The sequence below is a fragment of the Molossus molossus genome, unplaced genomic scaffold, assembly GCF_014108415.1.
Source record: "Molossus molossus isolate mMolMol1 unplaced genomic scaffold, mMolMol1.p scaffold_m16_p_1, whole genome shotgun sequence".
NCBI classification, from domain to species: Eukaryota; Metazoa; Chordata; class Mammalia; order Chiroptera; family Molossidae; genus Molossus; species Molossus molossus.
This window is the reverse complement of record NW_023425344.1, coordinates 143,658,909-143,686,102: the sequence shown is the minus strand read 5'-3', so window position 1 is coordinate 143,686,102 and position 27,194 is coordinate 143,658,909. Positions and strand designations below refer to the sequence as shown.

General features: G+C 43.9%; 1 pseudogene; it reads right to left on the bottom strand.

The window, feature by feature from the left end:
• Positions 1–21,212: 21,212 nt before the first annotated feature.
• Positions 21,213–26,444, bottom strand: LOC118642742 (annotated as a pseudogene).
• Positions 26,445–27,194: the final 750 nt, after the last annotated feature.

The window sequence follows — 27,194 nt, the reverse complement described above, 5'->3', positions numbered from 1 at the left end:
ACCAGTCGATGTGTCTCTCTCACATCAATCTTTCTCTCTCCCCCTCCCTTCCTTCATCCTTTCCGCTCTTTCTAAAATTCAATGGAAAAATATCCTCGGGTGAGGATTAACAACAACAAAAAAAGTGGGTGGCATTTCTTTGGGTGATATTTAGGTTGTTGTGGGAAGTAAAGGATGAGGCAAGACCCACATAGCCCTAGGGGTCAGAGTGACATTTTCCCCAGGTCATTTCACTCCAAACCAAGCCATTTCTCTGGTCTTTTAAGGGTAGCAGCACCTCAAGAGGGCGGCCTTGCAATTACAATGGCTTCTGTATGGATGGAGGCTTGATGTTGGATGTTTCCAGTAGGAGTTCAGGTGCATCCCCTGCGCCCTCATTGAGCCCACTGCCCCACCCTGTGGTGGCCTGAGCTTGGCCACCTAGTCCCCAAGTGGGGCTGGGTAAGTAATCTTAGGAGCAGCCCAGAAGGTTTGGCTGACCTGACTGGAAGCGCACAGCATGTGTTATCTTAGCAGCACAGCAGGGCGAACAGTTTCGTTTCCAATAAGGGAAAAATGGAGGTATTTCTAGCTGGAGGGATTGTGGAGCCAACTTCTGTGGAGCAGATACAAATATATGTGGATTAAAAGAAGAAGGAGGAGGAGGTGGAGAAAAGCTGATTAACAGTTAGGGTAAGAAAGAGTCTTTGTTTTAGATGGTTTAAAACCACAATAGGTTAGGTAAAACAAGGCATGTAGTCTTGTCCAGAAGAGGAAGAACATACTCTCATATGTTTACTGGTTTCGTAGGGAGTCCTGTACTTAAAATCTTATGGAGAAATTTCTGCTACCTGGTAGAACATTGTTTTCATTGAATCACTTGCTTGCTCAAGACCTCACTCCTGCCTGCCGTGTGAATACTACCTTTTGTTCCAGCCTCAGGCCTGGGCTTTTTCCTAAGATTTTTTTTTTTTTTTTAATCCTCACCTGAGGACATTTTTCCATTTTTTGTTCAGGTAGAGTGGGAGGGAGAGAGAGGAACAGAGAGAGAGAGAGAAACATCGACGTGAAAGGGACACATCGAGTGGCTGCCACCCGCACAACCGACCAGGGCCGGGGACAAACTGCAACCGAGGTACGCGCCCTTAGCAGGAACCGAACCTGGGTCTCTTCTGGACCGCAGGCCGACGCTCTAACCGCTGAGCCAAACCGGCCAGGGCTTTCCTAAGATTTTTAACATTCTTTCTTAATTGGTTCAATCTCACCTTTTTAACCTCGTTTCTGAATTCCTACCAACACCAAGCATGCCTCCTCCAGGCAATCTCCCGTCTCCCGCCTCACACCACCCTCTTGCTTGTTTGTCTTCCTAATGTGCCTTCCTCTTCCCCAAGCTAAACTGTCCATCTTCCATGACACGGTGACCCCTCTGTGGTTATGTCAGCCCACACTGGACAGTTTCCCTAACTCTGACATTTGTAGCTCTACCACCAAGTTAGTGGCTCCATAAACACTGTCTTGCATTTAAAAAGATATATATGTTTATTGATTTTTTTTAAAGAGAGAGAGAAACATCAGTTGGGGAACCGAGCCTGTAACCCGGGCATGTGTCCTGACCAGGAATGGAACCGGGACCTCTCAGTCTACAGGTTCATGCTCAATCCACTGAGCAACACCAGCCAGGCCTGTCTTGCATTCTTTACAGATTGGCTTTCTATCTAGCTGTTTTGTTCCGCAGATGAAGTCCACCTCCTCTGGGTTCTCCATAGGGCTGGTTGTAGGGAAAATGAGGCATCATTGTTGGGTAGACTAGAGAGTTTTATGTTAGGTGTTGGTCAAATGAATTGGGTTCCAAGCCGTGTTGCAAGGAACATGAGCTGGGTCCGATGTTTATCGTCCGTCTACCAGTCAGATCGGGTGCACCTGCCTCAGTGGCAACTGCTGCTCCATACGGTGGTGCTCTCAGTTCCAGAGCCCGGCTGACACTCAGAGGCCAGGGGAATGCAAGTGGGTGGGGAGGGGGCATATTTATGATTGTTGCTCTTTTAATTGTACTGCTTTGTCTATTTTGGAGAATATATTAAGAGACATGAAGGATGGGCTGATTAAAACACGCTGAAAGCTGCTCCAAGAGCGGGAAGCTAAAGAGAGTGTGACTTTCCAAGGGGGCCCTGTTTTTCTCCCGTGGCCATTTCTGGTCAGTATGTTTGGAGCGCAGCTGCTGCCCATTATTGTTCTATGTATTTTGCTGATAGTTTGTGGTGAATTTTCAGTTTTATGAGAAGTGGCGCTAGACCTTTTCCCCCAAAGATGCGACGGCTGTAAAATGTTAAAGAGTTCCACTGAAAGCATCGCCTCTCTCACATCAATGAAGCTGGATGAATAGATTTTACTAATATAGAGGGTGCGTGGGCAGGTGGGTAAGACACAAATAGAAACCAAAGCCAGCCAGATGTTAAAAATCTGGGTGCTGCCCTGGCTGGTTTGGCTCAGCGGTTAGAGCGTCAGCCTGCAGTCCAGAGAGACCTGGGTTCGGTTCCCGCTAAGGGCATGTACCTCGGTTGCAGTTTTTCCCCGGCCCTGGTTGGTCGTGCGGGTGGCAGCCCCTCGATGTGTCCCTTTCACGTCGATGTTTCTCTCTCCCTCTCCCTTTCTCTCCCTCCCACTCTATCTGAACAAAAAATGGAGAAATGTCCATGGGTGAGGATAAAAAATAAATAAATCTGGGTGCTCAGCAACTGTTCCTCTTTCTTTACCAGCTTCTTTCCGCAGTTCCCACCCCCTCCTGTAAATCTCCTTTGTTCAACGCGGACAAAACTGACAAGCACAGTTAGTCATAAATGATGACTAGCCCTGCCCCCTCACTTCCTTTAGCCTTGACAAAGTTTTTTTTTTTTAAATTATACTACTTTTGCTATGCAAATAATATCGGATAAGTTCACAAATATTAGCAATGTAGATAACAAAAAGAAACAGTCTACTTGAAATCACATCATCTAGACATAATTACTCTTAACATTTCCCCAAATGCATCCCAGCCTTCCCCCCATGAAGGTGTATGTGGAAATAGGAAGACTTGTACGAGTGGTTTCACAATAAACATTGTTTTCAAGTTTCTCACTCATTGATATATTTTAATTCTATTTTCACATCATTCATCATTCTTTTTAATGGCTCATAAGAATTCTTTTGTCTGGGGGTACCATTTTCTATTGATTTATATTTAGGATTTTAAAAAATTCTATAAATAAAGCTTCAATGAACATGCTTTACATATGTCCTGGGATACTAGTCTGATGATCTCCTTAGGATAAATCCCTATGAGCAGACTTACTGGGCAGAGTATGCATTCTTCTAATACCTTTCCTACAAAGGGCCACAATGCTACCCGTAAGTGCCCATTCCTAAGATCCATGCCAATGATAGGTGCTATTCCTGTCCTTCGTCTAATACATTCTTACTGACGTGACATAAACTAGTGTTTTTATAGCAGTGACAACAACTAGGTCCAAGTGTAGAGGGGGGCCCAAGAGAGAAAGCTGAGGATGGGCCTTTCCCCTGGAGACATCAGTATAAGCGCAAGAGAGTCTTGGGCAAATCAGTGTCTGATTTTTGCTTCTGTGCCCTAAAGACAAGCTTCTCTCCAGGACAGGCCCTGGACATAACAAGGCTGTCAACTACATTTTATTGATAGCTCAGTCTCCTTTCATTTTTTGTAGCAACCCTTACAAATCAACTATGTAGAGCCTGTCTAAATAGTAGTAAGATGCACCTAACTACCCAGGGAATCCCAACCCTCCCCATACACCCCTGCTCACACTAGCGCTGGGCGAGGGACAAGAGAGTGTGCCCACAGGCAGGATGAGTGGGCCTCCTCGTCATGGGTTTCAGGAAGGTGACAGCGCTCTGTGTTTTAGATCCGTTTCTCGGTCTTCCCCAGTGGTAGGCTGGGAAACCAGCTCTCCAAGGGGAAAAATAAGCCCTAATTTGATAGCATTTGTTAATTTCCATGGTGTGAATATTCGCACACAGCAGATTTTAAAGTTACATCTGTTTAACAACTGGCTCACTATATTCCTGACTTGTTGACCATCAGTCCTTTGGTCATGACAGTGGTTGCTTTTGCAACAGAGTCTTCTTTGAAAGCTGGTGTTCAGAGACCACACCTGTCTAAACTATTTATTGTGATGGCCACACCGGAGGAATTGTTTCTCACTGTAATACACGTTAGGCACCACATGAAGTCGTTTTGCGATCATGGCAGCTGACAACTACATCCTTGAAATTTAAGGCAAAGTTATCTCTTCTGGACTTCATGGTGCATGACACTGGGCTACAACTCAATGCTCACGAGACATTTCAGGCAGGCACGTCGTTCTTTGTCGAGACAAATTTGGATCCTGCCACTGGGAACAGTAACCTTTCTTTGAGAAAGAGTATATTTCAGATCCCTTAATTTTCACAAGTTTGTCAGTTCTGGTAGCTGGCATTGGGTAACAAAAGAATAGGAAACTCTATCTAGCAATGCAGACAAGATGAGAGCCAGTGTGTGGGAGACCATACACATCTATTCTTTTCTTGCTCCTAGTGTCTTAAACTTTCGTGGGCATCAGAATCACGGTGGAAGTTTCGAAAGTGTCGATTTCTAGCCCTTTCCTCCCAATATTCTGATTCAGTGAGTCTGAGTTTGTTCAAGAATCTACATTTTATCAGCAGTTCAGCTGAATGTGGTGCAGGTTTTCAGGGTAGGTGGTGGCAGGGCGGGGGGGGGGGGGGGTGAGCACTCGGAAGGGCCCTGGTCTTGCCTCCTCTGACTCTCACCCTTGCATTCGGTTGGTCATCAGACATGAATGTGTTCAGACTTGTAGGGCCCTGCTTGCTTGGCCACAAATCAATGTTCTGTGTGCCTGGCTTTAACTGAAGTCCAATGCGTGAACCAGTCACATGAAGTAAAAGTTATTTTCACTCTTGTTTAGATTGAATAATAAATTCCTTTTGGAATTTAATTTTAGTGGGAAAAACTTTATTTAATCGAAATAGGCAGCCATCACAATTTTGTTTCGGTCTAAAATGCTCAGAATAAACTTAATTTTTAAAAAATATATTGATTTTTAGAGAGAGAAAGGAAGGGAGAGATAGAGAGAAAGAGAGAGAGCGAGCAGCACGGATGCGCTGTTCTTATTTATGCATTCATTGCTTGATTCTTGTATGTGCCCTGACTGGGCTCGAACCCGCAACCTTGGTGTAACAGGACAAAACTCTAACCAACTAAGGTATCCGGCCAGGGCCAGAGTAAACTTAATTTAGTGTTCAATAACAATACTTGTCTAGCCCTGGTTTCTGGTATCATTATGACTGCCTTTTTCTCCATAGTTTCTGATGTCCCAGCTTTTATTTTAAGGTGCCTTAAATACTTTTTGGAAGTATTCAATGTGTAACAAAGCAAAAAACATAAAACATAGAGAGACCTGTTAGATAGCATTATACTAACAAGGGGCATCATTTATCTCTTGGTAGATCCAAAGCCATGGACTAGTAAAGGACCTCATGAAGTTTTCCCATGCCACGTCTGTCTTTTAACACCAAGTTCCCTTCCTTCATTAGCAATCGCGGACTAAGTCTTCCATAAAGCCATCGACAGTGCTATAGACAGAATGCTCACATTCCCCCATATTCATAGTTTGAAACCTTCATTCTTAGTGTGATGGTATTTGGAGATGAAGCCTTTGGGAGGTAATTAGATTAGGTCAGGAAGGTGGGCTTCATTGGGTTAGAAGGAGGGTTAGATTAGATCATGAGAGTGGGGCCCTCACAGTGCGTTAGTGGCCTTAGAAGGAGAGAGAAGAGAGAGCTCCATGTGCTCACACCCAGGAAAGGCCATCTGAGTTCACAGTGAGGAGGTGGCCGTTTGCCAGCCAGAAGAAGGGCTCTCACCAGGAACCTCGGCGGCCCGCACCTTGGTCCTAGACTTACAGCCTCTAGAGCTGTGAGAGAGAAACGTCTGCTGTTTAAGCCTCCCGCCCAGTGGTATTTGCTGTGGCATCCTGCTTAAGACGAACATCACTCCTGGGTGCCTACTGTATACCTCGTGCTCTGTTTCGGTCCCTCTTTCTCTGAAAAGGGGAAAGATAGGGCAAACTTCTAAAAGTGGACAAGTCTAACTTTCCCATTCCCTACTCACAGAGGGACTGGTCTCTGTGGCTTCTTCAAACGCAGCCTCCCGGATAGGCCGCTGTTCCAGGGGAAGGGCGTCCTGCCTCCTGCTGGGAGCAGGGAGCCACCACTCCCCCAGCTCGTGAGGTGCCCGGCTCCTCGCGCTGCATGGTGGTGGGAGCGCCTCTGTAGCCCCCCAGCAAGGGGACACCAGAGTCTGAGGGGCATGGGCAGAGCTCTGAGCTGCCACACAGTGCTTTTTTTTTTTTTTTTTTTTTTTTGATATTTTGTTCAGACACAGTGGGAGAGAGAGAGAGAGAAACATTGATGTGAAAGGGACACATTGACTGGTTGCCACCCTCACAACCCAACCAGGGCCGGGGACAAACTGCAACCAAGGTACATGCCCTTAGCAGGAACCGAACCCGGGTCTCTCTGGACCGCAGGCCGACGCTCTAACCGCTGGGCCAAACCAGTCAGGGCAGTGCAGTCCTTTTTAACTTGGAGTCATCCAGGCTTTCTCAACACTTTGACTATAGGACCTCTCCCTTATCGTTCTTACTTTTGAATCACGCCTACTAGGTATTAGCAATCAAAGGGCTGTGCTCAGCACCAAGCCCAGCAGGCGCTCTCACCTCTCGGTGGCTCAGTTTTGTTTTTTTTAAATATTTTATTTATTAATTTGTTTTTGTTATGGATGTTTCTCATTTTCCCCCCATTGACACCCTCCTCCCCTTCCCCCTTACCCCATCCCCAGCTTTGTTGTCTATGTTCATTGGTCATGCATACATGCATGTGAGTTCTGTGGTTTATCCCTTCCCCACAAAGCCCCACTCCTCTGGTGGCTCAGTTTTAACACCAACACCCCGCCCGCTGCCTTCCGTCTGCCCAGAGAGAGTTTCACCGCTGGAAGAAATGCTTTTGTAATTTTTTTTTTTCTTGTGTGTTTTTTAAAGCCAAATAGAGATGCTTCTAAAACTATAAGACAGTATAATATCTAAATATCTGGAAAAGGCTGGAATGGTCTACTGGTGGGAGACACTGTGAAGAACAAAATTGTTAGAAGGAAATGAGAGATTTAAATGTCTGCAAAAGGGGGAAGGGAAATGGGGGTGGTTTAATGGTTACAGAGTGTCATTTTTGTAAGATCTTCTGTACTACAATGTGACTATTTCTAACTACTAAACTGTACACTTAAAATAGTTAAGATGGTAAATTTTATGTGTTTTATTTTTATTTATTTATTTTCTATTTTATTTTTTTTGTGTGGTACGTGTCCCTAGTGGGAACCAAACCCGGGACTCTCTGGTCCGCAGGCCGACACTCAACCGCTGAGCCAAACTGGCCAGGGCATGTGTTTTATTTTTGACACCACAATTTTAAAAAAGTGAGAAAGGCAAGGGAGGAATGAGGGGGAAAGAGAGCACGAATATCTGGAATGTGCTTAAAACTGTTGTAATAGATCCAGCATATAACTCACAGCAAGAGCATAGCTCTCTCTCTCTCTCTTTGTATTTTCTCTCTCTGTCCCTCTTTTTTTCCTTACTATTTTGATCTGTAGAACCTACTGGAAAACGGGACAAAACTAAGGTGATCAGAAAGGAGTGAGGTCACTGGTCATTTTGGCCCCTCCTTTTTCAGGAGACTGAGGGCTGCTAGCTGTTTTCCTTAGTCCTCAAGGCATCTCAGGTAGCTTAAGAGTTCTTGATTCCTCCAACGCCAAGTCACTGCTTCAGGCCTAAGTTTAATGGAAGGAGGAAGAGTTAAATCATTGATTAATATGTTGGGTCAGAGCCAGGCCTTTGCTTATGCTGAATTGCACTTTGGACTTAGAAGTTCTGCCAAAAAATAAATAAAACCTGTGACAGTGACATCAATGTGAAACTGGGACCATTAACTGGAAACAAGAGAAGATTTATTTTTATTTTTTTTTATCTTCACCCGAGGACATTTTTTCCATTTTTTGTTCAGATAGAATGGGAAAGAGAGAGAGGAAGAGAGAGAGAGAGAGAAACATCGATGTGAAAGGGACACATCAAGTGGCTGCCACCCACACAACCCAACCAGGGCTGGGGACAAACTGCAACCGAGGTACGTGCCCTTAGCGGGAACCGAACCCGGGTCTCTCTGGACTGCAGGCCGACGCTCTAACTGCTGAGCCAAACCAGCCAGGGCAAGAGAAAATTTATGTAATGTTTTTGGATTTCATCAATGAGCAGGAGAATGGATCCTTCCCTTCATGCAAAAATGAAAACACTGGGTGTCTAATGAGATTTGAACCCAGAGGTAATAACAATTCATATTATGATAACTAACGTTTCATATTATGTTTGAGATTTTACGAGCCTTTCTATCTAAATTATCCCATGTGGTCCTGACAACAGCCCCTGGAGATGGGTCTCAGCATCATGTGTGAAGTTTGGAAAGGAAAAGTGCTGGCTAAGAACATGCAGTTAGCGATTTGCTTAAGGACAGAAGCAGTGATAGAGGTAGGATTTGAACACCTCTCAGCAGCCTAGAGCAGGAGCTGGTGTGTGGTCAGAAAGGCTTCACAGATTTATCGATAAAACTAAGAAGAATTGTGCCCTGGCCGGTTTTGCTCAGTGGTTAGAGCATCGGCCTGCGGTCCGGAGAGACCCGGGTTCGGTTCCCGCTAAGGGCATGTACCTCGGTTGCAGTTTGTCCCCGGCCCTGGTTGGTTGTGCGGGTGGCAGCCACTCGATGTGCCTCTTTCACGTCGATGTTTCTCTCTCTCTCTCTCTCTTCCTCTCTCTCCCTCCCACTCTATCTGTGCAAAAAATGGAAAAATGTCCTCGGGTGAGGATAAAAAAAAAAGAAAAAAAAACTAAGAAGAATTGTACTGATGGAAGGGACCTACATCTGAAACCCCACTTGAGTTCGGATTACTTGCTCGGCCTTACTAACCGATTATGTTCAGCTGTTCTCAAGGGTCTTATGAGGCCATGTGGTTTACTAAATACAACTCGGTTGAGACATGGTTGGGATCCTAAGGGCCGAAGGGTAATTGCTGTAATTCTGAAGCTCCCAGTCATTTTCCCAAAGTGAGGGCCAGCACAGAGGAAGTGGTTCTGTTTGGTCCAGCCTGCAGAGTCATACAGTGCACGCGGCCAGCTCTCCACTGTCCCAAGGCAGAAGGCCAGGGTTGTAGACTGAGTGGACAGGCCTTAACCTATGAACTAGCCTAGCTACATGGGGTTTTTGGCAAGAAGCAGCTGGGTTTCCAGGCCATTCTGGTGACGGAGCTGAAATGTGTGTCAACAAGAACTTTTCCGAAGCAGTTCCGCTCTGTCTGCTGGGTAAGCAGCAGGCTGGCTGCAGGGACAGAGGCATCACTGCTGCGGATCACTGGCCTGACTGCTGTGGCTCAGTTGGTTGGGTATCATCCCATGCACTTGGGGGCACATGCCCAGGCTGCGGGTTTGCTCCCTGGTAGGAGGTGTGCAGGAAGCAGCCAGTCGATATTTTCCTCTCCCTTCTTCTCTCTCTCAAACAAAAAGTCAATTAAAAAAAATCTTAAAAATATATATATTGCTGATCACCAAAGACTTCAATAATTTCCACCTTGGGGTATGTACTGTTTTCTCATTCCTGTCCTAGTAGGAAGGTTGATTTCTTCCCCAAATCCTGTTTTTATGAATGTGAACTTAGGTGACAAGTGTAATGACTATGAACCTCAGTTTCCCCACTTGTAATTGACATGCAATCCTTCTTTATCATGTCATATACTGAGCCTTTAAATGTGTCACCACCTTTTTTATTCTCATCTCTTGCAATGTCCCTGATGCACATTATACATGGTCACAGTGAGCTATAGACAGAATGTCTGTTCCATCCAGCACCACATTCGTATATGAAACCTAACTCCCAAGGTGATGATATTGGGGGAGGGGCTTTGGGTGATAATTAGATCATGAAGGTGGAGCTTTCATGAATGGATTAATACCCTTATTAAATGAGATCCCAGAGTCCAGCCAGTGTGGCTCAGTTGGTTGAGCATCGTCCCATGCACCAAGAGGTTGCTGGTTCAAATCTTGGTCAGAACACATGCCTGAGTTGTGGGCTCGATCCCCAGTAGGGTGCGTGCAGGAGGCAGCTAATTGAAATTTCTCTCTCTCCATCTCCTTTCCTCTCTCTTTATTTATTTATTTTTTTATCCTCACCCGAGGACATTTTCCCATTTTTTGTTCAGATAGAGTGCAAGGGAGAGAGAGGAAAAGAGAGAGAGAGAAACATCGATGTGAAAGGGACACATCGAGTGGCTGCCATCCGCATGACCAACCAGGGCCAGGGACAAACTGCCACCGAGGTACGTGCCTTTAGCAGGAACTGAACCCGGATCTCTCTGGACCACAGGCTGACGCTGTAACCACTGAGCCAAACCAGCCAGGGCCCTTCCTCTCTCTTTAAAGTAAAATCAATAAAAACATATTTTTATTTTTTTAAATTAATTTATTTTTGTTACAGATGTTTTTCCTTTTTCCCCCATTGATACCTCCTCCCCCTCCCTCCCCTCCCTGTTCCCAGCTTTTTTGTCCATGCCCATTGGTCATGCATACATGCATATAAGTTCTGTGGTTTATCTCTCCCCCTCACCCCGTCTTCTGGGGATTGTCAGTCTGTACCCTACTTCCAGATCTCTGGGACTACCCTGTTCTTCAGATTGTTATGTTCATTATATTCCACAAATAAGTGAGATTATATGATACTTGTCTTTCTCTCTTTGGCTTGTTTCACTTAGGATAATACTTCCCAGGTCCCTCCATGTCATCACAAAGGATAAGAGATCTTTCTTTCTTACAGCGCATAGTACTCCATTGTGTATATGTACCACAGCTTTTTTATCCATTCATCTACTCATGGACATTTGGGATGTTTCTAGATCTGAGCTATTGTGAATAGTGCTGCTACAAACATGGAGGTACATATATTCTTTCTGATTAGTGTTTCAGGCTTCTTAGGATATATTCCTAGAAGTGGGATCACTGGGTCAAATGGAAGTTCAATTTTTAATTTTTTGAGGTAACACCATCTTGTTTTCCATAGTGGCTGCACCAGTCTGCATTCCCACCAGCAGTGTACTAGTGTCCCCTTTTCTCCACACCCTCACCAACACTTGTTGTTTGATGATTTGTTGATGGCGGCCATTCTGACAGGTGTGAGGTGATACCTCATTGTTGTTTTAATTTGCATCTCTCTGATGATTAGTGATGATGAGCATTTCTTCGTATGTCTCTTAGCCATTTGTATGTCCTGTTTGGAGAGGTGTCTATTTAGTTCCTCTGCCCATTTTTTAATTGGGCTCTTTGTGTCCCTTTTGTTGAGTTGTATGAGTACTCTCTATATATTGGAAATTAACCCCATTTCTGATGTATTGTTGGCAATGATGTTCTCCCATACAGTGGGTAGCCTTTTCGTTTTGATGATTGTATCTTTCTCTGTGCAGAAGCTTTTGAGTTTGATGTAGTCCCATGTGTTCATTTTCTGTGTTCATGTATTGTGATCATTGATATTTTGATGGGGATTGCATTGAATCTATAGATTGCTTTGGGTAATATGGACATTTTAATGATGTTAATTCTTCCAATCCATGAACAAGGTATGTGCTTCCACTTTTTCATATCTTCCTCTATTTTAAAAACATATTTTTAAAAAAAGAGACCCCAAAGAACTCTCTTCCCCCTTCTACCATGTGAGGACACAGGGAGAAGACACATCTATGAACCAGGAAGGGAGCCCTCACCAGACACCAGATGTGGTGGTGCCTTGATCTTGGACTTCTAGCCTCCAGGACTGTAAGCAGTACATTTCTATTGTTAAGCCACCTAATCCACGGTATTTTATTATAACAGTCTGAATGGGCTAAGACGCAGTAGGTGTTTGAGGTTGCCCACATGTCATGCTCATTCTCATCTTTATTCTTTGCTCTTGATGTTCCCTCTGCTAGAATGCTGCAACCCCAACCTCTACCAATGGGATTCTCACATCCCTTTAAAGACCTGTGCAGGAGGTAATCACTCACTCCCTTGCACCCCCACAGAACTAGGCATATACTTATATTACAGAACCTATAAAATTTTTGCCTGATTATTTTCTCATCACTCTCCCTCACTCCTAAACAGGGGCTCTCTATCGGTTAACTTTTTTAGCACACTTCCTGCACATGATAGGAGCTCAATACTATCAGCTGGAATTCATCATCTGCAGCTTAGAGCTTCAGATGGGCATTGCAGTGGGATAATGGAGGCAGAGATGCACTGTAATTTTCCTCCACTCTCCAAGCTGGACCTGTCTTTCACTGACCTTAAAGAATAGTGAGAGGTCAACTGACTTGTAGAGGAGGGGTCCTTATAAGTACAATGTGCTCCAGAATGTTCCTTTGCTAACAGATTTAGTGACTGAGAGGACCATAGCTGTGGGCACCAGGAAGTGGAAAGCACTCCGCTGAACCAGGGCAGCCTACATCTCCTCGGACAGCTCCTTCTGGATTTTTCTCCTTCCCAAAGGAACAGCCTGAACTTCCTCTTTGAAAGGCCCCAAACTACAGAATCTTAAACTTGGTCTGCATCCGACTTCGTCAGGTGTTGTTTAGTCTTCAGAGAGGGATTTTGTTGAGTGGAAGCACCAGGAGGAAAGTTGAAGCTTGAGAGGTAGAAATAGAACCACCTCCATTTAGGGTTAAGACTTTCTGTCAGAGAAGGCTGGGGTAAGCTGATAAGAAAAAAAATGGTCTCATGGCCATCTTCCTGTTGTTGGTTGACCCTGAGGTGGGGAGAAACTATCAGACATTGTTCTATGCACTCCCAGCGCTACCCAACCTCATTACAAAGAAGGTGGGCACAACCCGTCCATCAGAATAAGCCATAGGGTTAACTGTTTGCTGCTAAATCTTTAACACTTACTGTGGTGTCTAGCCAATAAGAAATAATCAATGTTAGATAGATTAATGAATTATTGACTCAACAATTCCACCAAATAAAATATCCAGTGGATCCACTTGGGCAACTGCTTGAAGGATCAAATTAAATATAATTTTAAGCTAAATAAGTGTACTGTTTCAATAAGGCTAATCCTAGGAATTTTTTAAAATTAAGGATTGTATTATTTTACTGTACTCATTAGAATAGTCTGGGTCCCATGTACAGAATTTAGATCCTTGAGGACAAAGATTACACTTTTTTTTTTTGCCCCCAAATGTCAGCTGATAATGCTATGTGGAGATTTGAGAGAGTAATTCTCAGATATCAAATATTTAAATTTTCAGATGTCAAATATTTAACAAAAGACTTTTCTCCATTAATGATATTATTATTAATATAGAATACTTTACCAATAGAAATGATCTGAAATGAATTGGGTACATATGTGATCTGTTCTTTTACTGAAAAAGAAAAGAAACTTTAGTTAGTATTATACATAGGACTTGGTGCACTTATGCCTGCAAAAGTAGTTGTAGTTTTTGTAAAGTACATTAAAGAACGAGAATGTCTTATTAAATTAAAAAACAACAACAAAAAACGACAAAAAACCCAGCCTGTAAGAGGTAGAGATTTCAACCCTGGCTGGTTTGGCTTAGCAGTCAGAGTGTCGGCCTGCAGTCCAGAGAGACCTGGATTCCGTTCCCGCTAAGGGCATGTACCTCGGTTGCAGTTTGTCCCCGGCCCTGGTTGGTCGTGCGGGTGGCAGCCACTCAATGTGACCCTTTCACATCGATGTTTCTCCCTCTCTCTCTGTTCCTCTCTCTCCCTCCCACTCTATCTGAACAAAAAAAATGGAAAAATGTCCTCGGGTAAGGATAAAAAAAAAAGAGGTAGAGATTTCATTGTCTAACATATGGGAACCTGTCTTGAGAAAGTTCTCCAGTTTATGAGGGGACTTCTGACCAAGTGCCAGGGCACTTGCCTGACACATGTTCTTATATTAAATAGGAAAAAGTTTATTGACTTGACTTTAATTTGATTCTCAAGGATTTAAAGATGTTTTCTTTGCAACCATGGCAATACATAAAATTGGAAACTATTAAAAAGCAAATTAAACCATGAGAAGAGTAATAATATGTCCATGAGGAGCAACATAATATATCCGTTTGTCAGCCAGCATCTGAACTCCCTCAGAATCTGTAGTGTTGAGATTTCTACCTCCACAGTGACGTATTTGACTTCCGAGAAACTTTGACTGGAGAGGACACCTCTGTCCCTAAGCAGAGCTTGACTTTTTATTTTTTTTAAAAACCTTCACCCAAGGATGTTTTTCCTTTTATCTTCAGCTAGAGTGGGAGGGAGATAGAGAGATAGATAGGTACAGAGGAACATCGATGTGAGAGACACATCAACCGTTTGGCTCCCTTACAACCCTGACCAGGGCCGGGGACCAAACTGAAACCGAGGTACATGCCCTTGACCAGACTCAAACCCATGACTCTGGTCTGCGGACTGACACTCTAACTGCTGAGCCAAACCAGCCAGGGCCAGAACTTGACTTTACCTAAGGTGAGCTGCTCTGTCCAGGGAAGCAGAATCTGTCTCTGTCCCAGGGTGATGATATTTCAGTGGATCACAAGTTTGCAACCTATAATCTCTTGCAAACACCCCAAGTGCTGGGCCCTTGGTAGGTGTTCAATACATGTTTGCTAACTTAGGTGAAACAGATGTGCTGTGTGACACAAAAAACTTAGGATTTTTACTTTCTTCATTTTTTTAGGTTCCAACCAGCGATTAATGCATTTTAGTCCCAATGGATCTGTTGCTCCTCTGTCTTTATCTTCTCTTTCTTTGATCGCTGGTTCTTCTACTCTCCCTACAGATGATGGGGCTTCCCCTTCACCCTCAGATGGTCTGCCCATCTGTCCATCATTCAACCCGTTTTGATTAAACTTTCCGGCCCTGATTGCTAAAAAATCATGGAGAACACCCATAGGTACCTCTTTCTTCCTCTCTCCTCCCAGTAATCAAGCGTTTACCAAATTGATTCCTTGTTTCGCAGCATGGCAATAATTGATGACTATTCCCCTGTGCAATGAAAGCTTCACACTTGACTCGACTTTCACAAACAGTAGATGTATCATTGCCAATCTCCCATCCGACACCACAGCAGTTACCCTACCTGTGCTCTTTGGCATACTTTCCACTGCTTTTGGTACTGGAAACGAACCCAGGAAGTAATGACGCAGAGTGGCAGCATGCAGAAAATATTCTAGAGAGAAAGGGCAGGACAGGCCCTTCCCCAGGAAATGCTGCCTAAGGCTCTAGGAAAGAATCGTTTCTTGGAGAGGGAGAAAAGGATTATAATTGGGGCTCATCTTTTCAGCTTTTTTCTCCTGTGGCGTGAAGGCTGTTGGTCTTTTTCGTGACATGACAGTTACTGAGAAACATTATTCTTACTAAGGCAACATATATTTTCTGGGCGCAGACCTGAAGGGAGGCAATTGAAGAGATGTATTGGTAGGAAAAGGGAATGAGACTGGTGGTGTTAAATGAGTTTCTTTGTCTCTCTGGGTCCCAGATTCCTCATGTACAAACTAGAGGTGATAATGATCGAAATAATCCTTCCTTTAAAGTTCTGTTGGAAAGAGTAAGAGATGAGAAAGCTCTCAGCACCGTGCCTGCCACATACAAAGGGCTCAGTGAACAGCTGCCTTGGCAGGCTAGTTCCCCCGAGCTGTTCCTCTTTGCCACGGGGCTCCTGTGCACTTCCTCTCTCTCCTTGGAGGCCAACGTTCCTTGCGATGGTCCTTCGGGGCACCTGCTCTGTGACCTCATGATCTTCACAATAAAAGTAAAGACAACTAATGTTTATTGAGCGTCTACTACATGCCAGGCACTATCTAAATGCTTTATATGAATTAACTCACTCAATTCTTACAACTATGCAATGAGATAGAAGTGTTATTATTTCCAATTTACATATGAGGAAATTGAGGAGTGGGAGGATTTATTTTGCTGCCCAGCTACTGCAGCTAAGGAAGCAAGCCACTGGCCTCAGGGTCTGAACCCAGGGCTACCTCTTTAGTGACACCATTAACTGTGGAGTCTTTGGTGGGCCTGATCAGAAAAAAAGTCATCAGCGCCCTGGCTGGTTTGGCTCAGTGGTTGGAGCATCGACCTGCGGTCCAGAGAGACCCGGGTTTGGTTCCCGCTAAGGGCACATACCATAGTTACAGTTTGTCCTCGGCCCTGGTTGGGTTGTGTGGGTGGCAGCCACTCGATGTGTCCCTTTCACATCGATGGTTCTCTCTCTTTCTTCCTCTCTCTCCCTCCTACTCTATCTGAACAAAAAATTGAAAAATATCCTTGAGTGAGGATAAAAAAAAAAAGGTCTATCAGCTATTTGTAACACCTATTTTGAGGAAAGCATATTTTGAGTCCAAAAGCCAACATATCCATGAACTTTTCCATAGACGTTCCTTTGGGTGCGCTCCTGGTAATGGGTGAGAAGTGGGGCTCCTGGTTCTCTCTTGGGGCTGAGCTATGTTATAAAGTAGTGAAGTCATTCCCACCCTCACACAGAGCTGTGGCTGGAACAACGACCTTCTGCATGTCCAGGGTGTCCTTCTTCTAAGTCAGAGGGTCTGGCAGGCTTCCAGCAATTGTTTTATGCTTTTGGAAAATCCACCTGGACTGGCCTAGTTTCCAGTGGCTTCCTGCATGTCCCTTTCTGGAGAGAGAGCCGTGCTGGCCGAAGGGCTGGCTCCCATGTGGTAGGCCTAATTCACGGAATGCGTGTTTGGGTTATCAGATATTTAAACTATTATTTGTCCCCAGCATAAAAGCATTTCCCAAGCTCTTTTCACATGTTAGCAGCTGGGAAATGGAAAAGCAATTTTATTTTTTCTGTCCCTTAATGTAAGGGAAACACTTAATGCCTGCTTATAGGGAATTCTTTACTGCTGCTGCTGATAGTAGCTCTTATTGCATGAGTCTGTCTGTGTCCTGGGCAGTGGGCCCAGGTCTCTAAAGACATTCTCACCCATTGCACAGATGAGGAAACTAGCACACAGAGGAGTTAAACCACCGTGGAGCTGAAGTTAAAATGCAGTTCTATCTCGTGCCAAAGCCTGTTTCCTGACCGCCAGTGTCTGCTGCTGCAGCTGCCCTGTGGTCCTCCACAGGGTAAAGGGCGTGCCTGTGGGGCTGATCCAGACAACAGGAGATTTAAAAAGGATTCCTATTTGCTTCTGGAATCCATTACTTATGGGATCTACTTAGGCTAATATATGGAAATTAATTTGCATTTTGCAAGTTTACAGCAGCTCAGAGTGTGTGTGTCGGGGGGAGGGGACAAAACACAGCCCAGGAGCCCAGGAATCAAGGGAAAGAATTCAGATCGAGGTTAAAACTTAGCCTCTGAACCAATAGAATGAGGGCAGTAGGGGTGGGTAACCAGGGCTGGCTGTGTGCCCACGTTTTATGGTAAATTATAAAAAGATGAATTTCAATCTGCAGTGCAGTTTCATTAAGCTCAGACACTCCTTATTTGGGATTCACGGTGACTGAGCGGAAGCTTTCCTGGGTTTACTGAGCAAAGCCATGTCGTTAAAGATCTGACAAATGAATAACATAAACAGGACCTGGGTATTAAAGGTAAACTGGTTTTGGTGAGGTTGATGCCTTATCTGCATTTCTTTCCAGACTACAATAAATATTAGCTACCTGTCTTATTCCTGGTTTCAAAGTGGCCCCCTAGGGTCTCTCTATTAGGGAATATGACTCCTTTTTAGGCAGCCTTCTGTTAGCCCAGGTTGTCATCCTTTCCTAAAAAATTCCATGGTACATTTACGCAATGGAATACTATACAGCTGTGAAAAAGGAGGATCTATTACCCTTTGAGACAGCATGGATGGACCTGGAGAGCATTATGCTAAGAGAAATAAGCCAGTCAGAGAAAGACAAGTATCACATGATCTCACTTATATGTGGAATCTAATAAACAAAATAAATTGATTGAATAAAATAGAAACAGAGGCAAGGAAATGTGGAAACAAACTGAGGAATCTCAGAGGGAAGGCGGGAGTGGGGTGGGAAAGATTAACCAAAGAATTTATATACATTACCCATGGACACAAATAATAGGGTGGTGAAGACCTGGGGCGAGGTGGGAATCAGGAGGAGGGGGGTAATGGGGGGAAATGGGGGACATCTAATACTTTCAACAATAAAACCAAAAAAAGAGATGGAATCAGATTGTGAACAACCTTCCTTCTGATTTAACTGGTCTCTGAAATGTTTCATCTTTGCACCAGCAACACTTTAGTTGTGGTCAGTGTCTGGTGTGCACTGGTGTCGTATGTACTCATTATGTATATAAAGCAGTGAGGGAATCACTGTGAATGAAGCAAAACCAACTAATAACAATAAGAGGGCTCATTTCCTGCTCAGGGCTGCCTCCCCACCCCCCCCACCCCAAATCATGGCCATTTGGGGACCAGCTGTCCTGAATTCATACAATTTCAGAATTTCAGGGCTAGAAAGAAGGTTAGATGTAGCCAAATTTCCTCATTTTAAAATATTCCTCAGTAACATCCATTTCCTTGAAAATATAACCCAAAGAAAATACAAAGACAATTAGATGCCTCATGGGTCTGTTTTCCCAGACCAGTGTTTTTCTCTTTCTTTCTTTCTTTCTTTCTTTCTTTCTTTCTTTCTTTCTTTCTTTCTTTCTTTCTTTCTCTCTCTCTCTCTCTCTCTCTCTCTCTCTCTCTCTCTCTCTTTCTTTCTTTCTTTCTCTCTCTCTCTGTCTCTTTCTTTCTTTCTTTCTTTCTTTCTTTCTTTCTTTCTTTTTGATTGCTCATGTTTTATTTCTACAACCTGGTTTTTATGCATTCATTTATTTTTAATAGTTGTTGATATTTCATTTTTATTAATTAATTTATATTTGTTACAGATGTTTGTTTTCAATCGCGGCTTCTGTGTACCTGCTCCCATCCACACACAGGCCTCTCCTTGTCATCCTGTTCGTATTTACTCACCTACAGAAACATATGCAAGGCTGCCTTCTAACTCCCAGAAGACGAAGATGTGATGCTGCTTGCCACACACAATTTTTTAACATTCTTTTGGGGTTTTACAAAATACATGGCTTGGTGAAAGGAATCACATACATATTTGGGCCATGTAAAAATGCCCAAATTGCTAAGATCATGAGAATAACGGACACTGACTACTAAAGAGTGAAATAAGTGCATTCATCGGCACCTCTACAGATTCACTGCTCATTCCCCAAAGGATTCGGTTTAAGAAAGTAAAGCTCCAGCCCTGGCCCGTTTGCTCAGTGGTTAGAGCATCGGTCCACCAACCAGAGTTCCAGGTTAGGTTCCCACTAAGGGCACATACTTCAGTTGTAGTTTGTCCCCGGCCCTAGTTGGGGTTGTGTGGGTGGCAGCCAGTCGATGTGTCTCTCTCACATCGATGGGTCTCTCTCTTCCTCCTCCCTCCCTCCAGCTCTATCTGAAGATAAATGTAAAAAAAAAAAATGTCCTCAGGTGAAGATAAAAAAAAAGAAAGTAAAGCTCCAAATATCTTAACTTTCTACCTTCAAGGCTCAACTTTGTTTACAGATGCAGGTTTCCTTGAGGTTAACAGACATTTCCAATTAAAAAAATAAATCAAAGAAAGCTTATGTTAAGATTTCACTACTGTGTTGTTTTTATTTTTCCACTTCTATGAGTGTTCCTCTGTAATAACCAGGCCACACTTTTTGTTTTTAATTTTTTCCACCAAAGAAGAGGCACAGAATCACAGGATCCTTTCTTAGGGTTAGTTCAGACATCTTTCTCAGACCGTTTGTCTTTTACACGAGTAATAGCTAGAAAAAAAAAAGAAATGAGATAGATTATTTTATTTTTAAATAGAATTATTTATGAAAGCACATGCACAAAAGATCTCTGAAACCACAAAAAGTTCTCATGTGTTTTGTAAAATTATAGCAATTAAGGCATGAATAGTAAAACACAGAGAAGCCGGTCATGAGGCTGATCCCAGAACACACAACAGAGCATTTGACAAAGGAACTTTACAAATCATTGCTAAGGGGATGAATTTATTTAATGAATGATGTTGGGGAAATGGACTACCTGGGAGAAGTCTCTAATTATATTTACTTTCACCATCGAAGGTAAAGGCACGTCAAAATGACTTCCAGATGGATTAACAGAGGAATGTAAAAACGAAACCATAAAAAACAAAAACAAAAGAAATCATACGGGATGTTAGAGTAGAAAAGGACACTGTAATTTTTTAAAAAAATCAGTGGAAGAAATTAAAAAGGGACAGATCAATAGATTGAATTATATAAAATGTAAAACATTTTTTGGTTAAACTATCAAGCAAAATGAAAACATAATAACAAGTGGCAATCAAATATATTAAGAGTTTGTAAAATGTAAAGAGGTAAATGCTTTATAATAATAGAAACAAGCAGAAGATAATTCACAGGAATGCACACTAATAAAAAATACATGTAAAAAATTTCAAAAACACACGTCACAAAAATGATTATTTAGATGTGAATCTGTGATTCCATTTTTTATTTATCAAATTAGTAAAGATTACAAAAATAATAGTTAACTCTAGGGTATATCTGTAGGAAAGCAAGCCCTTTCTTGTGCTCCTGATGCATGTGTAAATTGGTAAAATCCTTTTAAAAATAAATTGATAATATATATCAGGAGTCCTAAAAATACTCATATCCTTTGCTCTAATAATGTCATATCATGAAGTAACCATAGAGAAACAGACTGATACTGGGAATTTCACTGCAGCATTATTTATAATAATGAAAAATTGGAGGCAACTTAAACTTTCAACAGAGAACATTCATTAATAACTTTCTGATACATCAAGGAAATGGAATATTATGCAGCTAGTGAACACCATGTTTTCTTTTTTTTTAAGGAAAGAATAATGTAGGAATTAACACACTTTTATTTTCATTTATTTAAAAATATTTTAAAAGTTTAAAATGTTCAAAGTTTGTAATTCCTAGTAGGAAAACATTATCTGAATGAATATCACCCATTGGGTGATCTAAGTTGCTTTTTCTTCAGCAAGGGCTTTATTAGTCGAAGGGCATTATACTTGACCTTCGAATTTGGCTGACAATTTACAGATAAGATTCATAACCTTTGGGTTGCTCTGAGATTGTGACATGTTTGCAGGGTTCAGGGCCACACCCTGGAAGTCCACCATGACTTCTACGCCCTGCGTGGCTGCAAGAACCTGTGGACACCCGGCATTTCATTGAGCTCAGCATTCCCGCCGCTCAGGCATGTCCCCTCTTGTTCCGAGCACGCTCCCAGAAAAGCCACCTGGGAAAGAGACACACTGAGCTCCTGATTGTCCTCAAGCTTCTTCCTCCCTCTGGGCTCTCTCGTTCTTCCAGAGCCTTCTTAACCCTTTCTATTCTTCTTTTGATCCCTTACCCTTTACATTCTTGCTGATACTTTTTCGGGTGTTCTGCAATTTTCTGGGCCCTTGGTCAGACTTCCTTCAGCACTGCACTGGCATCTTCATCATCCAGTTCACATGCAAGGGCTAGATCATGGGCTGCTTCTTCGCAATGGCCCAGAAGTCTGTGTGCTTCCCCCAGCCCCCTGTCAGGCGGAGCTGAATCAGGATGATTTCAGTAGCTCTGTCACAGCCTCAGATGGCAGCATTAGGCTTCTGTAATTTGGTGAAGATTCTGGCTCTCCTGGCATACAGAATGGCCAAGGGAGGATTCAGCTTTATGGCATCTGGAAAAGTCAATGGCTTTCTTTGTTCTGTCACTTAGGACATCAGTGGCAGCCACTATTTTCATCATTTGCCTGATCTGTCATCCCCTTGGTGATTATCTCTGCATTTCCACCTCCCATTTCCTGAGGGGCATCGGTGTCTGGTCCTAGCACACTTGCACTATCAGTGTCTAGATCACTTTCCTCATGTGATGGTGTCTCTGTTTTTATGTTTTTCTCCACCTTCCCAATATCTGTTTTCTCTTCCTTGATGTTTTCTGATTTAGTTTTATGAGTAGCAGGTGGTGTTTTACCCCCCATGCTCTCCACTCATGCCCCCAGGAAGCACATGTATGTATGTATGTATGTATTTATTCCTCACCCGAGGATACTTTTCCATTTATCATCAGATAGAGCGGGAGGGAGGGAGAGAGTGAGAGATAGAAACATCCACGTGATAGAGCCACATCAACTGGTTGCCTCCCGCACGACTCAACCAGGGCCAGGGATGAACTGCAACGTAGGTACATGCCCTTGACTGGAATCAAACCCATGAGTCATTGGTCCATGGGCCGACATTCTAAACCACTGAGCCAAACCGGCCAGGGCACCAGGAAGCACATTTTCTTCATGTACAGACTGCTTGATCCCACAAAGGTCCAAAGCTTGCTCACTTCGTGGGGTCCATGGTCTAGAGGTGGAGGGCGTGGCTGAGGCCCCATTCCAGGCCCGGGAAGAACATCATGTTTTCAAAGAATATTCATTGACATGGGGAAAGTCTCATGATATGATGTTTAGTAAAAATAGATGTAATTGTGCCTTTAAAAAAATTTTTTTTCCTCACCCAAGGACATTTTTGTATTTCTCTTTAAAAGGTCTGAGCTACCCTGGCCAGTTTGGCTCAGCAGTTAGAGCATCAGCCCATGGACCAGAGAGTCCCGGGTTTGGTTCCCACTAAGGGCACGTACCTCAGTTGCAGTTTGTCCCCAGCCCTGGTTGGGGTCGTGTGGGTGACAACCAGTCAATGTGTCTCTCTCACATCGATGTTTCTCTCTCTCTCTCTTCTTCTCTCTTCCTCCCACTCTATCTGGACAAAAAATGAAAAAATGTCCTTGGGTGAGGATAAAAAATAAATAAAAATAAAAGGTCTGAGCTGGCGGGAGATCACATCCACAGCGCAAGGCCAGTGTAGAGTAAAATAGTTTTATTGCATGTGCCTGGATGCAGGCGGGCTAAGCTGAAAAGCGCTCAGCACAAGTTTGTTTTGTTTTCTGGCTTATATAGGTACAAACTACAGAAACTACAAAAAAAACAACAACAACAAAAAACCTACTTATAAAAAAACCCTACATTCTCTTGGCACTGCTTTTTGGTGCCAGGGCAACACAAGCTGACTGAGAGGTGAGGGAGGAGTCTGCTTCGGCAGAGGTCAGGGTCATCATTAATCTCTTTCTTTTTATGGTCTCTCCAAGTTTTCCAAGGCCACTATTAACCCCTTATCTTTATGTTTTCTCTGGGTTTCAGTCTCAGGGTATTTTTTAGAAAACTGCTTGAGTGTTTATGTGCAGGAATAACTGGTCAGAATGGAGTTTAATTTTGTTAAAACATTATTAACCCTTTCAATCTTCAGAAAGAGCGGGAGGGAGAGAGGGAGGAAGCAAGAGAGAGAAGCATCGACGTGAGAGAGACACATCAACTGGCTGCCACCCACATGACTCCAACTGGGGCCAGGGACAAACTGCAACTGAGGTACATACCCTTAGTGGGAACCAGACCCGGGTCTCTCTGGTCCACGGGCCGATGCTCTAACTGCTGAGCAAAACCAGCCAGGCCAATTGTGCCATTTTTGAAAAAAATTATGTGTAGAAATAAAACAGGAAGAAAACATGCCAAAATTTTAATAGTGGTTATTGCTAGTTGATGAATGGCAGCTTTTCGATCTTACTGTCTTCCAGATTTTCTAGAATAAACTTGACTCATGTAATGCAAAATATAAGTAAGAATGAAAAGGAACTAAGTCACAATGTTTATTTTTGGTAAGCTGAACACTGCCCACATGCATTTTTATTATATTACTGTCCTCTATCACTGAGTCAGACAATCCAAAGATCTTTAACTAGAATTCAAGTCCCTATCTACTTTTTTAAAAAACCTCACCCAAGGATGTTTTCACACTTATCTTTAGATAGAGGGGTAGGGAAGAAGGGAGAAAGAAAGAAAGAAAGAAAGAAAGAAAGAAAGAAAGAAAGAAAGAAAGAAAGAAAGAAAGCAAGCGGTGGAGAGACTGATGTGAGAGACACATTAACTGGTTGCCTCCTGCACCACCCCAACCAAGGCTGGAGACCGAACCACAACCGAGGTACGAGCCCTTGACCAGAATTGAACCTGCAACTCTTCAGTCTGCGGGCTGGTGCTCTAACTGCTGCACCAAACCAGCCAGGGCCCCTATCTATTTTTCTTTTTATTTCTCTTTGCTCCCAGCTCATCCTCTGGCCCTTCAGACTCAGACCCCCTGGTCCCCCACCCTTCTGCCCATCTGGAATTTCTTTGGTGCTGTTCTCTGCACCTCCAGGGCCCCAGTGGTCACCTCTATTCCAGAAACTTCTTCCCACTGTGGCCTCTGAATTCCTACAAGCTTTTATGACATTTCCGTCATCTAACTGTCTTCTGTGGGTGTTTGTTTCTGAAACTAGACTGCAAGTACCCACAGAGAAGCCTCCATGCTCTGTCCGGTACAGTACTGGGTATGCAGGTAGTCTAATACACAGTAGGTGCTCAGTAACTATTGTCATGTTTATCTCATTGCTAATCTCACCATGGCGATACAGTTTGCCGCTGTTTGGAAAACATTTTGGGGGCACGTCTCCCTTCCATCCCAACCCCCAGGATAAGATCATTTACAGACCAACGGACAATCGGTGAGCCAGTGGGCATCCCAGATGGAATGGACATGAGGCTATGAGCTCACAGGCATCTAGTGTCCTCATGGATCTTTCTGCACTGTTTCTAGGTCTCCATGATGGTACGAAGTCACTTTCTGTATTAACTCCAGGTAGAAGCTTAGACTCTTCTCTCCTTCTAACCTTGTAAGGGAGAGGGGACGGTAAAGCATAAAGACTTCTTTTTGCTACCTTTTAAGAAAAATGAAGTCACTCTTCATTTTAATTACTCGAGTTTTAGGGAGGGTGAGGCCTGCCTCTCAGGGCCAGCTGTGTTTACACGGGAAATCAGGGCTGGATGAGGAGGAACGGTGGCGGGAACTGTCGGCCACAAGGCGCAGACTTGGACCGGGGGCCAGGCAGGCAGCGCACGCAGGCCCTGGGCTGGGGGCGAAGCCAGAGGTTGGGAGTGAATGGACTCTGGAAGCTCACAACATATAAGCTTCAAGACCCCTCACCTGCACAGGTCCTTGGAGGAGCCCTAGCTATTTTATAGTTACAATTCTGATTTTTTTTAAAGCAGTCGCCCCCCAAGTTACATAAGCTTCAGGTCCCACCAGAACCTGGCTCGGCCTCGGGCAGAGCTGGTGGTGCAGAGCCCTCCCTCAGCCGGCAGGACTGCACGGCTCCGGGCGATGACAGGTCATCGGCAGTGTTGCTAGAGCTTCTGATTTTTCAAGAGCAGCAAGGAATCCAGATTTCTGTATGAAATCACCTACATTTTAAATGTGGGCAACTTAAAACAAAAACAATCTCTAGCCAAGACAAGACTTATCTATAGGCTCAATTGAGCCCATGGGCTGCAGGGTGTACTTTCCAGTTATTTGAGCCTGTAGGAATTACAGAATTGCCCAATGCTAAAGGTACCTGCATGGCAGGTACATCTGCCTTCCTTGTCCTCTGCTCATGAAGAACAGGTTTGGCCAGGTCTAAACCAGTGAGCTTTGCTCTTTTCCATGGCTACAGCCAACAGCCAGACATTCTCTAAGTGTCTGCCACGGTCACAGGGCAGGGAGCTAACCAAGGGTATAGATGAGTGAACTGGTGTGAATTCATCCTCACAACTGGCAAAGCCAACTGAAGCACGTGGCCCACGGACAGTGATGGAGCAGCGAAGTCACCCCGTGAACATCTGAGGACATAATTCCCCGGCACAGATTGGTCTGGAAGGTGGTGCTTTGTGCTCCCCTGTGGGGCTGTAGCCAATGATTATAGGAGAGATTTATATAACTGCTTCAAGGGACAGCAAGTCACTTGTCTGTAACCCCCAAATCTCAAGGCCACGCGACCCACCATTTCATAACTGATGCTTTCCACAATATGAACACTCCTGGGAAACCATGAAGGGTCCCCAAAATGAAGGGAATTACTTCTGGGTACCATTTCATGTGCAAGGTACTCTAATAAAAAAAAAAAAATCCTGGTGTAAAGGGTCATCAGATGGGGCCAGAGGCTGGAATTTGAGTCAGAACATGACAGTAAGGCCATGGTGAGGGGAGGGGGAGAGAGAGAGGCCGATGGTGTCCCTGTGCTATCAGCTCAGATAAAGCTGTTTGGAGCAGCTGCATTTTGATCACTAATTAGCTTGTTATGGGATCTGCTTTGCCACAGAGTGGCTTTGGGGCCTACAGCTTGGCTTGCAACTCATCCATTGTGGCGACTAAATGTGTCAAGAGTGGTGCCAGAGCCAGAGGGGACCTGTTGTCTAAACTCCATTCTCAGGTTCTGCCTGAGGTGGGAACAGAAGCGGGGTGGGAGCAGGTACGGAGGGTGCAGGGGAGGCAGCACATGTCCTACAGGGACCTCGGGGAACCATGCCCTTGTGCACCGGCTGTGTCTGGGATTGGACCTGTCTGAATTGCCTGGGGCTGTTTTGGTGACTCAGCTCATCACTACCCAGAGATCTAGTAGAACAGATCCACCTCTGCTCACCCCTGCATCCTCCCAAGGTTGGTTCTGTTCTAATCTCTTTATCTTGCTGCTGAGACACTAGGCCTGGATCATCTCAGAACTGAACCTGGATCATTTAGTCCAGAATCGCATCTCCTGACTTTGGTCTAGTGACCTTTCAACTGTGTCCTGTGCTCCCCTGAGCAGGATTGCAGGGATTCTACAAGTTGGGGACAGGACAGAGGCCCCAGGAGGGCTGTTTTGGTATAGAATGGGGGGATGTGCCGTAGCACTGAGTCTATTTCAGGGTCATGGTCATCTTTCCCACGCTCTACAGGGCTGATGCTTAGAACCATGCACAGTGTTGCACTTCTTGAAAGGACTCAATGCACTGCAATTTCACATAAATCCATTTTCATCCGAGATTTAACTAATCTTTATATTGTTAGAACCTGTAGCAGATAATGTATAATGGAGAGTAAAGAAACAAGATGACATTTTTTTTTTTAATC